Source organism: Mustela nivalis, assembly GCF_964662115.1.
Source record: "Mustela nivalis genome assembly, chromosome: 7".
Lineage (NCBI taxonomy): Eukaryota > Metazoa > Chordata > Mammalia > Carnivora > Mustelidae > Mustela > Mustela nivalis.
In genome coordinates this window covers 68180252-68192752 of record NC_139026.1, presented here as the reverse complement: position 1 = coordinate 68192752, position 12501 = coordinate 68180252, and positions in this window count along the sequence as shown.

The window sequence follows — 12501 nt, the reverse complement described above, 5'->3', positions numbered from 1 at the left end:
CGGAATTACTGTCGTCAGCCTTAGCTGTTCCCTTTTTCTCTGGGCCAAAGTTTAGTATTTTAGGGCATTTCTGGTCTCCTTTCTAGTTAAGGTTGCAGCCCGAGAATAGTGGGAAGGAAAGAAAACTATATGTCTGTTCATCCCCCACTCATTGTGATTTTGTCCAGTAGTTGCTTCGTGTGCTCCAGTCTCTCAGACACCTAGTAGGTAGCGACCTGCTGGTCCCCAGGGGAGGTTAATCCATAGGGAAGTGGCAGAAGGTAGGCAAGAGGAGGAGGAGGAGGGGACACAAGGACCTGAATGCTCCACAAACTATATGTCTTTTCTGTGTGGTTGAGAAAAGATCTTGCCATTTCTCTCTGATGTTTACTCCAATGGCAACAAACTTTTCTATGTAGCAAACCTTGACAATGGTTCCTATTTCTTGAGCTCTTAACTCTGGGCTACATGTTGTAGACACTGTTTTAGATGTCACTTCCTATTTCACACTCACAGCATCTCTTCGGAGTAGTCTCTTTTTAGATCTTTTTAATCTCTTTTTAGTAGTATTGGCTCCATCTTCCCAAGGGGAAATTGAGGATGAGTTTCATAAGTTTGCATGGTTACAGGGCCAGCACTCGAAGCCGCTCCCACCTCTGTGTCACCGGCCGCCCTACAGCTGTATACAGCTACTGTTGATCTGTGTAGCAGGGTTCAGCATGTTTCATGTCACTTAGTTTTTAAGGATTTGCTGAGCTCTTTATTTCCTTGAGGTGAAGTAGTAATTAAATCAGCATTTTTCCCCCTTTATTTCTACGTCAGTCAAGGATGTAGCTACAACACATCATTATTTGGTTTAAAAATTATTCTTTTTACCCCCTGAAGGTAGTATGTCAGGGATCAATATTAAGAAAACACTAGAGATGAATTTTTTTTTTTTAAAGCCGTAGCTTGGATTCATACTTTCACCCTTCCAGTAGGTGAAGAGTGAAAGAGTTACTTTCAAAGAGTAGGAAATGAGGTGCTTCATGGTGAGAATTTATGGATGAGAGAGCACTTTGTATGTAATTCCAGAATACATTCCAGCCGGTGACTGTTGCAGTTAACAAATGACAAAGAGATCCTCTCGGAATTAAGAAATTTAGTCTTATGACACCCAGAAAAAGCATTCCCTCTTGTGACCCCTTTCTGCAGGTGTTCCCCTTTTCAACTCTTCCTGTGTGATATATGTTCCTTTCTCCACTTCACAGGTGGGGAAACTGAGGACGAGATGAACTGAGATTTAGTGACTTATCTAAGGTCACACAGCCATTGAGTGGTGGAGCTAAGATCTCCCCGTGTGAGCCTGGGCTCACAATCCTCAGCAGGACGCGTGTTCACTAAGTGGTCCGCGTTGGGGTGGCAGTTTCATCTTCAACTCAATATTGAAAAGCGTCTTCTCTTCAAGTGAATTTGAGCATGCTGGGTCTGGAGAGATGGAATTGTTTACTTTTAACTGCTTACTCATTCAGCCCTTACATGTTTACTTAGGACAAATGCTTATGCTGGATGAATATTAAAAACCGTTTTGATCTTAGAAAATTTACTATCTGTGTACCTTTGGGAAGCAAAAACAAATTGCAGACTAGTAAAATTTAGTCCTTATTTGCAAGCTTTATTTCCTTTGGTTCCCCAAATTTGCACACACAGAGAGGGCATCATGGTCAGATTTTAAGGACCATTGGCAGCAGGAAAAGTAAGCAACATGAAGTAGAGACCCCCCCGGTGGCTGCCACCCCAGTGAAGTCGGTTGGCATAAAATGTGACTGGCTGGCTAGGTGTAATGGACAATGTGAGGTTCTTGCTGAAGAGTACTCTGTTCACTTTGTCATTTGAAAAACAAAACAAAGACTCATTTAAACGGACACGTTGCAGGCACCTTTGAAAACATCTTACTGTTTTAGTAGGTGTAGGTGGCTATTACCCACATGTCCTATGTCATGGTACATCAGTGTTGATTAGACTCCTGCTAGGAGATCACACATGGGCAACTTGTTCCCTGTTTCTTCCTCATCTACCCTCTTACCTGCATTTTTCAAATGTGGGTCTCCCCATTCTTTCTTAGGATATTGTTAATTTCGAAGACATTGTTGTATTAGTGGTAGATGTGGTCTCTAAATTTACTACTTTATTTCAAACACTAGAAAACTAAGAAATGATAATGGTAGTATCTTCTCTCAGTGTGGTACTTCCTGAGAAACTGTTGCCTGTAATGTCTTGACCATCCTGTGATGAGTATTATCCCCATACCAGCAATAGTGAATTGGCGTGTTTGGACTAGGGTCAGAGAGCTGCTTCAGGTCTTTCTGTTGCATTGTGCTCTGCTCACACTCCTGTAAACTTGAGACCAAGCACCAATCTGGGAGACTGACCCAAATGTGTATCCCATCTGGCCTTCAAGGAGTCATTAATTTCTGTGCGCTACACTGGAACAAATTCGTTTTTTCTTTTCAATTCAGAAGTTAAAAGTTACAAGACTTTTATGTAGCATTTGAAGCTGATGAGCAGTATTTGATTGTATTACTGAATATGGGGCTTAAAACCAGTGTCTTCTCCTTTTAAAATTATTTTATTTATTTGAGAGAGACAGAGATAGTGAGAGAGAGCATGAGCAGGAAGGAGAGGGAGAAGCAGACTCCCAGAACCCTGGAATCATGACCTGAGCCAAAGGCTGACGCTCAACCAGCTGAGCCACCCGGGTGCCCCTAAAATTATTTTCAATTATGATAAATGAGCATTTGTTGATTTAAGTATTTGTTAACATACGGAAGCCCCCGTAAGGGTGCTGTATCAAAATATGTTTAGTTTGGTGCTTATGTAGCCCTTTGTATTGTGTTGTGAAACAGTATATAAGATGCCCTCGGATGGAGCGGTGGGATGGGGGGGCGAGAGATCTGCCAGGAGCACTTGTGGTAAAGGGGTCTTTGAACCACCCTCTAGCACCCACCCTTAGCATATGCACCATAGAAGGTGCTAGTGTGTACCTAACATGGAGCCTCCTCAATGGGGAGGAAGAATTGGAAACATGCTGAGTAGAGAGACAAGGGAGGTTATGCGTTCCTCCCTTAACACTTGCTCCCGCTGTTGAAAGAAATATTAAAATATTAAATATTAATATAAATTATTATTTAATGTTAATATGAATAAATTAATATTACTATTAAAATATCTTTGGTTCTTGGCATAAGGCTAAGCAAGACTACTCTTGGTTATATTGAGTTGCTTATCTCTAATTGCTAACATTTGAAAAATGCTTCATTCTTGTGAATTCTGAGATAGGAGTGAAATTTGAGGTGTCATTTGGCCATTCCTCTGTCCCCAGGCAGAATGGCACCCAGCTTGGAGAGCTAATTTTCTTTAGATCTCCAGCACATTCCTCAGTCTGCTTTAGCAGTTGATGCCATTTGCCTTCTTAATGGTTAAGAAAACTGACTCTCTGGGCCTTTGTATCTCTCTTTCAGGTCTAACTTCAAACTTGTGGCTGTTAATTCAAAACTCTATGCCATTGGTGGGCAGGCCGTTTCTAATGTTGAGTGTTACAATCCCGAGCAGGATGCCTGGAATTTTGTGGCACCCTTACCAAACCCTCTGGCCGAGTTCTCTGCGTGTGAGTGTAAGGGGAAAATTTATGTCATTGGAGGATATACGACCAGAGGTAAGTGAAGGGGCCAAGTAAGTGATCCTCTTCCACGTGAGCTTGGGCAGCCTGGGGAAATGCTCTGATGTACATATTGTAATTTCATACATTATATACTGGACATTTGCATATCTGGGAGGAAGAGAGTTGAGTATTACAAGGGTACTTTGGACAGAAGGGACCTTTGATCCCTTTGTGTGAGCATGAAAATTGAATGGGGTAGAGGATGTGATGAAGAGAATACGTATTTTCTTTTTTTTTTTAAAGATTTTATTTGTTTATTTGACAGAGAGAAATCACAAGTAGATGGAGAGGCAGGCAGAGAGAGAGGAAGGGAAGCAGGCTCCCTGCTGAGCAGAGAGCCCGATGCGGGACTCGATCCCAAGACCCTGAGATCATGACCTGAGCCGAAGGCAGTGGCTTAACCCACTGAGCCACCCAGGTGCCCCAAGAGAATACGTATTTTCTTTCTGCTCTGGAAGCCCAGCCTTGTGAGCAGCTGTCTTGTGACTGGACTGGGTAAGTGCCATCCTTCTTCCAAACACATTTAACACTATGGAATTTAGGGCCAGAACATCCTTGTGGATCTGTGTTTTCACTTTCTTCGTTCTTGAGCACAAACCTATCAGACAGTTTCCAGAAGCTCAGCTCAAGGCTGTTGTTCACATAGTGTAAGAGGATTACAAAAGACAACAATATAAGAGAACTTTTTCCTGACCAGAGGTGGGAGGTGGTTGTGCTTTTTATTAAGCTGTACTGTTTTTGGTGGGCATTTGGCATTGATAATTTGGAAATAAGTTTTCCCAATAGGTTTTTTACTGCTGTTCTTGGTAGATAGCATCTCACATGATAATGACAAACTTGGTTGTGTTAGGAGGCGGTGGGGCCCACCAGATAGAAGTGTGTCTTGCCTTTTATCCCTCTCCCCCACTTGTGTCCGAGTTACCTCTTGGCCAAAGAAATTTATTTATTTTTTATTTTTTAAAAAAGATTTGATTTATTTATTTGACAGGAATAGAAAGCGCATATCTTTGAGGGAGCCACTGTTGAACTCAGTACAGGTGCTGTGTTTATGCTTCTAAGGAGAGGCAGTGACCAAGAGAAATGCATGGGACGCAGTGAACTTTTTTGTTTTTTAATGCCCTCAAGTTTTTACCCTGTGGAGCTAGTCCCAGTGCCTCTCCCTCATGACTTTCCAGTAAAGATAAGATAATTGCCAGCTTTTTGGGGTAATAAATAATTGAAAAAAGAGAGAGAGAGACCTAGCAACCATTTCTTTTACCTTCTACATTGGTGTTTGGGTACGGTGGTCAACTTCATGTGTTTAATGAAACCAAATGTTCTTGTAAAGGCCTGTAAAATACATTGTTTGAATTTTAGAGATAAACCTCATACCTGTCAAGCAGGTTTATATAACACTGAAAAGTAAGCCCAAATATGTAAGCAAGTCTGAAGAAAATGATTTTGTTTTGCTGGTACGGCGCACATATTTTTTCTCTCATTGGAATCCTACTGAGTAAAAAATTGACATGGGGTGGGCAATAAAATTTACGTTAATCTCTCCAATTCTGTGTGTGGAGAAAGCTGAATGCTCTCTATGTATGCTTGGTAAGTTTTCACGACAGTTTGGCCCATTATGACATTATTGATTCTAAAATATGAGTATCCTAGGTAACAAACACTTGTCTAGTGCAACTAGCTGAACTTTGTAGGTTTCAAGGTTGAGCGGTTCACTTGAAGGAGTTGTTTTAGTTTTGGATATTATGATAATGGGAATCCCAAAATGTTTTGGTTATTTCGGTTAGCGTGTGTCTGGCAAGTGCGGTCATTCGAAGCTTAAGATCACAGCAAAGGTAGGACCTTCCAGGGACCACTTCCATTTTGCTCTCAGTCCTTTTGATGTATAATGGGCCTCCTCTAACCCCAGCCCCATGTGTGTGACAAAAAGTGGAGAACCTGGTCGTAGTTTAACATGTAGCTAATAGCGTCATAGCATATTTCACACCATAATGAAGAGGAGATAATGAAATATTTCCTGTTTTTAAGCACTCTGACTTGCTTTCTGAGATATAGCATGATAACCCCAATGAATATTTCAAATTCTGTTTCTTACAAAGAACATTTGTTGTAGAGGCCTGTAAAATACATTGTTTGAATTTTAGAGATAAACCTCATACCTGTCAAGCAGGTTTATATAACACTGAAAAGTAAGCCCAAATATGTAAGCAAGTCTGAAGAAAATGATTTTGTTTTGCTGGTACGGCGCACATACTTTTTTCTCTCATTGGGATCCTACTGAGTAAAAAATTGACATGGGGTGGGCAATAAAATTTACGTTAATCTCTCCAATTCTGTGTGTGGAGAAAGCTGAATGCTCTCTATGTATGCTTGGTAAGTTTTCACGACAGTTTGGCCCATTATGACATTATTGATTCTAGAATATGAGTATCCTAGGTAACAAACACTTGTCTAGTGCAACTAGCTGAACTTTGTAGGTTTCAAGGTTGAGCGGTTCACTTGAAGGAGTTGTTTTAGTTTTGGATATTATGATAATGGGAATCCCAAAATGTTTTGGTTATTTCGGTTAGCGTGTGTCTGGCAAGTGCGGTCATTCGAAGCTTAAGATCACAGCAAAGGTAGGACCTTCCAGGGACCACTTCCATTTTGCTCTCAGTCCTTTTGATGTATAATGGGCCTCCTCTAACCCCAGCCCCATGTGTGTGACAAAAAGTGGAGAACCTGGTCGTAGTTTAACATGTAGCTAATAGCGTCATAGCATATTTGACACCATAATGAAGAGGAGATAATGAAATATTTCCTGTTTTTAAGCACTTTGACTTGCTTTCTGAGATATAGCATGATAACCCCAATGAATATTTCAAATTCTGTTTCTTACAAAGAACATTTGTTGTAGAGGCCTGTAAAATACATTGTTTGAATTTTAGAGATAAACCTCATACCTGTCAAGCAGGTTTATATAACACTGAAAAGTAAGCCCAAATATGTAAGCAAGTCTGAAGAAAATGATTTTGTTTTGCTGGTACGGCGCACATACTTTTTTCTCTCATTGGGATCCTACTGAGTAAAAAATTGACATGGGGTGGGCAATAAAATTTACGTTAATCTCTCCAATTCTGTGTGTGGAGAAAGCTGAATGCTCTCTATGTATGCTTGGTAAGTTTTCACCACAGTTTGGCCCATTATGACATTATTGATTCTAGAATATGAGTATCCTAGGTAACAAACACTTGTCTAGTGCAACTAGCTGAACTTTGTAGGTTTCAAGGTTGAGCGGTTCACTTGAAGGAGTTGTTTTAGTTTTGGATATTATGATAATGGGAATCCCAAAATGTTTTGGTTATTTCGGTTAGCGTGTGTCTGGCAAGTGCGTTCATTCGAAGCTTAAGATCACAGCAAAGGTAGGACCTTCCAGGGACCACTTCCATTTTGCTCTCAGTCCTTTTGATGTATAATGGGCCTCCTCTAACCCCAGCCCCATGTGTGTGACAAAAAGTGGAGAACCTGGTCGTAGTTTAACATGTAGCTAATAGCGTCATAGCATATTTGACACCATAATGAAGAGGAGATAATGAAATATTTCCTGTTTTTAAGCACTTTGACTTGCTTTCTGAGATATAGCATGATAACCCCAATGAATATTTCAAATTCTGTTTCTTACAAAGAACATTTGTTGTAGAGGCCTGTAAAATACATTGTTTGAATTTTAGAGATAAACCTCATACCTGTCAAGCAGGTTTATATAACACTGAAAAGTAAGCCCAAATATGTAAGCAAGTCTGAAGAAAATGATTTTGTTTTGCTGGTACGGCGCACATACTTTTTTCTCTCATTGGGATCCTACTGAGTAAAAAATTGACATGGGGTGGGCAATAAAATTTACGTTAATCTCTCCAATTCTGTGTGTGGAGAAAGCTGAATGCTCTCTATGTATGCTTGGTAAGTTTTCACGACAGTTTGGCCCATTATGACATTATTGATTCTAGAATATGAGTATCCTAGGTAACAAACACTTGTCTAGTGCAACTAGCTGAACTTTGTAGGTTTCAAGGTTGAGCGGTTCACTTGAAGGAGTTGTTTTAGTTTTGGATATTATGATAATGGGAATCCCAAAATGTTTTGGTTATTTCGGTTAGCGTGTGTCTGGCAAGTGCGGTCATTCGAAGCTTAAGATCACAGCAAAGGTAGGACCTTCCAGGGACCACTTCCATTTTGCTCTCAGTCCTTTTGATGTATAATGGGCCTCCTCTAACCCCAGCCCCATGTGTGTGACAAAAAGTGGAGAACCTGGTCGTAGTTTAACATGTAGCTAATAGCGTCATAGCATATTTGACACCATAATGAAGAGGAGATAATGAAATATTTCCTGTTTTTAAGCACTTTGACTTGCTTTCTGAGATATAGCATGATAACCCCAATGAATATTTCAAATTCTGTTTCTTACAAAGAACATTTGTTGTAGAGGCCTGTAAAATACATTGTTTGAATTTTAGAGATAAACTTCATGCCTGTCAAGCAGGTTTATATAACACTGAAAAGTAAGCCCAAATATGTAAGCAAGTCTGAAGAAAATGATTTTGTTTTGCTGGTACGGCGCACATACTTTTTTCTCTCATTGGGATCCTACTGAGTAAAAAATTGACATGGGGTGGGCAATAAAATTTACGTTAATCTCTCCAATTCTGTGTGTGGAGAAAGCTGAATGCTCTCTATGTATGCTTGGTAAGTTTTCACGACAGTTTGGCCCATTATGACATTATTGATTCTAGAATATGAGTATCCTAGGTAACAAACACTTGTCTAGTGCAACTAGCTGAACTTTGTAGGTTTCAAGGTTGAGCGGTTCACTTGAAGGAGTTGTTTTAGTTTTGGATATTATGATAATGGGAATCCCAAAATGTTTTGGTTATTTCGGTTAGCGTGTGTCTGGCAAGTGCGGTCATTCGAAGCTTAAGATCACAGCAAAGGTAGGACCTTCCAGGGACCACTTCCATTTTGCTCTCAGTCCTTTTGATGTATAATGGGCCTCCTCTAACCCCAGCCCCATGTGTGTGACAAAAAGTGGAGAACCTGGTCGTAGTTTAACATGTAGCTAATAGCGTCATAGCATATTTGACACCATAATGAAGAGGAGATAATGAAATATTTCCTGTTTTTAAGCACTTTGACTTGCTTTCTGAGATATAGCATGATAACCCCAATGAATATTTCAAATTCTGTTTCTTACAAAGAACATTTGTTGTAAAGGCCTGTAAAATACATTGTTTGAATTTTAGAGATAAACTTCATGCCTGTCAAGCAGGTTTATATAACACTGAAAAGTAAGCCCAAATATGTAAGCAAGTCTGAAGAAAATGATTTTGTTTTGCTGGTACGGCGCACATACTTTTTTCTCTCATTGGGATCCTACTGAGTAAAAAATTGACATGGGGTGGGCAATAAAATTTACGTTAATCTCTCCAATTCTGTGTGTGGAGAAAGCTGAATGCTCTCTATGTATGCTTGGTAAGTTTTCACGACAGTTTGGCCCATTATGACATTATTGATTCTAGAATATGAGTATCCTAGGTAACAAACACTTGTCTAGTGCAATTAGCTGAACTTTGTAGGTTTCAAGGTTGAGCGGTTCACTTGAAGGAGTTGTTTTAGTTTTGGATATTATGATAATGGGAATCCCAAAATGTTTTGGTTATTTCGGTTAGCGTGTGTCTGGCAAGTGCGGTCATTCGAAGCTTAAGATCACAGCAAAGGTAGGACCTTCCAGGGACCACTTCCATTTTGCTCTCAGTCCTTTTGATGTATAATGGGCCTCCTCTAACCCCAGCCCCATGTGTGTGACAAAAAGTGGAGAACCTGGTCGTAGTTTAACATGTAGCTAATAGCGTCATAGCATATTTGACACCATAATGAAGAGGAGATAATGAAATATTTCCTGTTTTTAAGCACTTTGACTTGCTTTCTGAGATATAGCATGATAACCCCAATGAATATTTCAAATTCTGTTTCTTACAAAGAACATTTGTTGTAGAGGCCTGTAAAATACATTGTTTGAATTTTAGAGATAAACCTCATACCTGTCAAGCAGGTTTATATAACACTGAAAAGTAAGCCCAAATATGTAAGCAAGTCTGAAGAAAATGATTTTGTTTTGCTGGTACGGCGCACATACTTTTTTCTCTCATTGGGATCCTACTGAGTAAAAAATTGACATGGGGTGGGCAATAAAATTTACGTTAATCTCTCCAATTCTGTGTGTGGAGAAAGCTGAATGCTCTCTATGTATGCTTGGTAAGTTTTCACCACAGTTTGGCCCATTATGACATTATTGATTCTAGAATATGAGTATCCTAGGTAACAAACACTTGTCTAGTGCAACTAGCTGAACTTTTAGGTTTCAAGGTTGAGCGGTTCACTTGAAGGAGTTGTTTTAGTTTTGGATATTATGATAATGGGAATCCCAAAATGTTTTGGTTATTTCGGTTAGCGTGTGTCTGGCAAGTGCGTTCATTCGAAGCTTAAGATCACAGCAAAGGTAGGACCTTCCAGGGACCACTTCCATTTTGCTCTCAGTCCTTTTGATGTATAATGGGCCTCCTCTAACCCCAGCCCCATGTGTGTGACAAAAAGTGGAGAACCTGGTCGTAGTTTAACATGTAGCTAATAGCGTCATAGCATATTTGACACCATAATGAAGAGGAGATAATGAAATATTTCCTGTTTTTAAGCACTTTGACTTGCTTTCTGAGATATAGCATGATAACCCCAATGAGACAAAGAACATTTGTTGTAAAGGCCTGTAAAATACATTGTTTGAATTTTAGAGATAAACCTCATACCTGTCAAGCAGGTTTATATAACACTGAAAAGTAAGCCCAAATATGTAAGCAAGTCTGAAGAAAATGATTTTGTTTTGCTGGTACGGCGCACATACTTTTTTCTCTCATTGGGATCCTACTGAGTAAAAAATTGACATGGGGTGGGCAATAAAATTTACGTTAATCTCTCCAATTCTGTGTGTGGAGAAAGCTGAATGCTCTCTATGTATGCTTGGTAAGTTTTCACGACAGTTTGGCCCATTATGACATTATTGATTCTAGAATATGAGTATCTAAGGTAACAAACACTTGTCTAGTGCAACTAGCTGAACTTTGTAGGTTTCAAGGTTGAGCGGTTCACTTGAAGGAGTTGTTTTAGTTTTGGATATTATGATAATGGGAATCCCAAAATGTTTTGGTTATTTCGGTTAGCGTGTGTCTGGCAAGTGCGTTCATTCGAAGCTTAAGATCACACACAGCAAAGGTAGGACCTTCCAGGGACCACTTCCATTTTGCTCTCAGTCCTTTTGATGTATAATGGGCCTCCTCTAACCCCAGCCCCATGTGTGTGACAAAAAGTGGAGAACCTGGTCGTAGTTTAACATGTAGCTAATAGCGTCATAGCATATTTGACACCATAATGAAGAGGAGATAATGAAATATTTCCTGTTTTTAAGCACTTTGACTTGCTTTCTGAGATATAGCATGATAACCCCAATGAGACAAAGAACATTTGTTGTAAAGGCCTGTAAAATACATTGTTTGAATTTTAGAGATAAACCTCATACCTGTCAAGCAGGTTTATATAACACTGAAAAGTAAGCCCAAATATGTAAGCAAGTCTGAAGAAAATGATTTTGTTTTGCTGGTACGGCGCACATACTTTTTTCTCTCATTGGGATCCTACTGAGTAAAAAATTGACATGGGGTGGGCAATAAAATTTACGTTAATCTCTCCAATTCTGTGTGTGGAGAAAGCTGAATGCTCTCTATGTATGCTTGGTAAGTTTTCACGACAGTTTGGCCCATTATGACATTATTGATTCTAGAATATGAGTATCCTAGGTAACAAACACTTGTCTAGTGCAACTAGCTGAACTTTGTAGGTTTCAAGGTTGAGCGGTTCACTTGAAGGAGTTGTTTTAGTTTTGGATATTATGATAATGGGAATCCCAAAATGTTTTGGTTATTTCGGTTAGCGTGTGTCTGGCAAGTGCGTTCATTCGAAGCTTAAGATCACAGCAAAGGTAGGACCTTCCAGGGACCACTTCCATTTTGCTCTCAGTCCTTTTGATGTATAATGGGCCTCCTCTAACCCCAGCCCCATGTGTGTGACAAAAAGTGGAGAACCTGGTCGTAGTTTAACATGTAGCTAATAGCGTCATAGCATATTTGACACCATAATGAAGAGGAGATAATGAAATATTTCCTGTTTTTAAGCACTTTGACTTGCTTTCTGAGATATAGCATGATAACCCCAATGAATATTTCAAATTCTGTTTCTTACAAAGAACATTTGTTGTAAAGGCCTGTAAAATACATTGTTTGAATTTTAGAGATAAACTTCATGCCTGTCAAGCAGGTTTATATAACACTGAAAAGTAAGCCCAAATATGTAAGCAAGTCTGAAGAAAATGATTTTGTTTTGCTGGTACGGCGCACATACTTTTTTCTCTCATTGGGATCCTACTGAGTAAAAAATTGACATGGGGTGGGCAATAAAATTTACGTTAATCTCTCCAATTCTGTGTGTGGAGAAAGCTGAATGCTCTCTATGTATGCTTGGTAAGTTTTCACGACAGTTTGGCCCATTATGACATTATTGATTCTAGAATATGAGTATCCTAGGTAACAAACACTTGTCTAGTGCAACTAGCTGAACTTTGTAGGTTTCAAGGTTGAGCGGTTCACTTGAAGGAGTTGTTTTAGTTTTGGATATTATGATAATGGGAATCCCAAAATGTTTTGGTTATTTCGGTTAGCGTGTGTCTGGCAAGTGCGGTCATTCGAAGC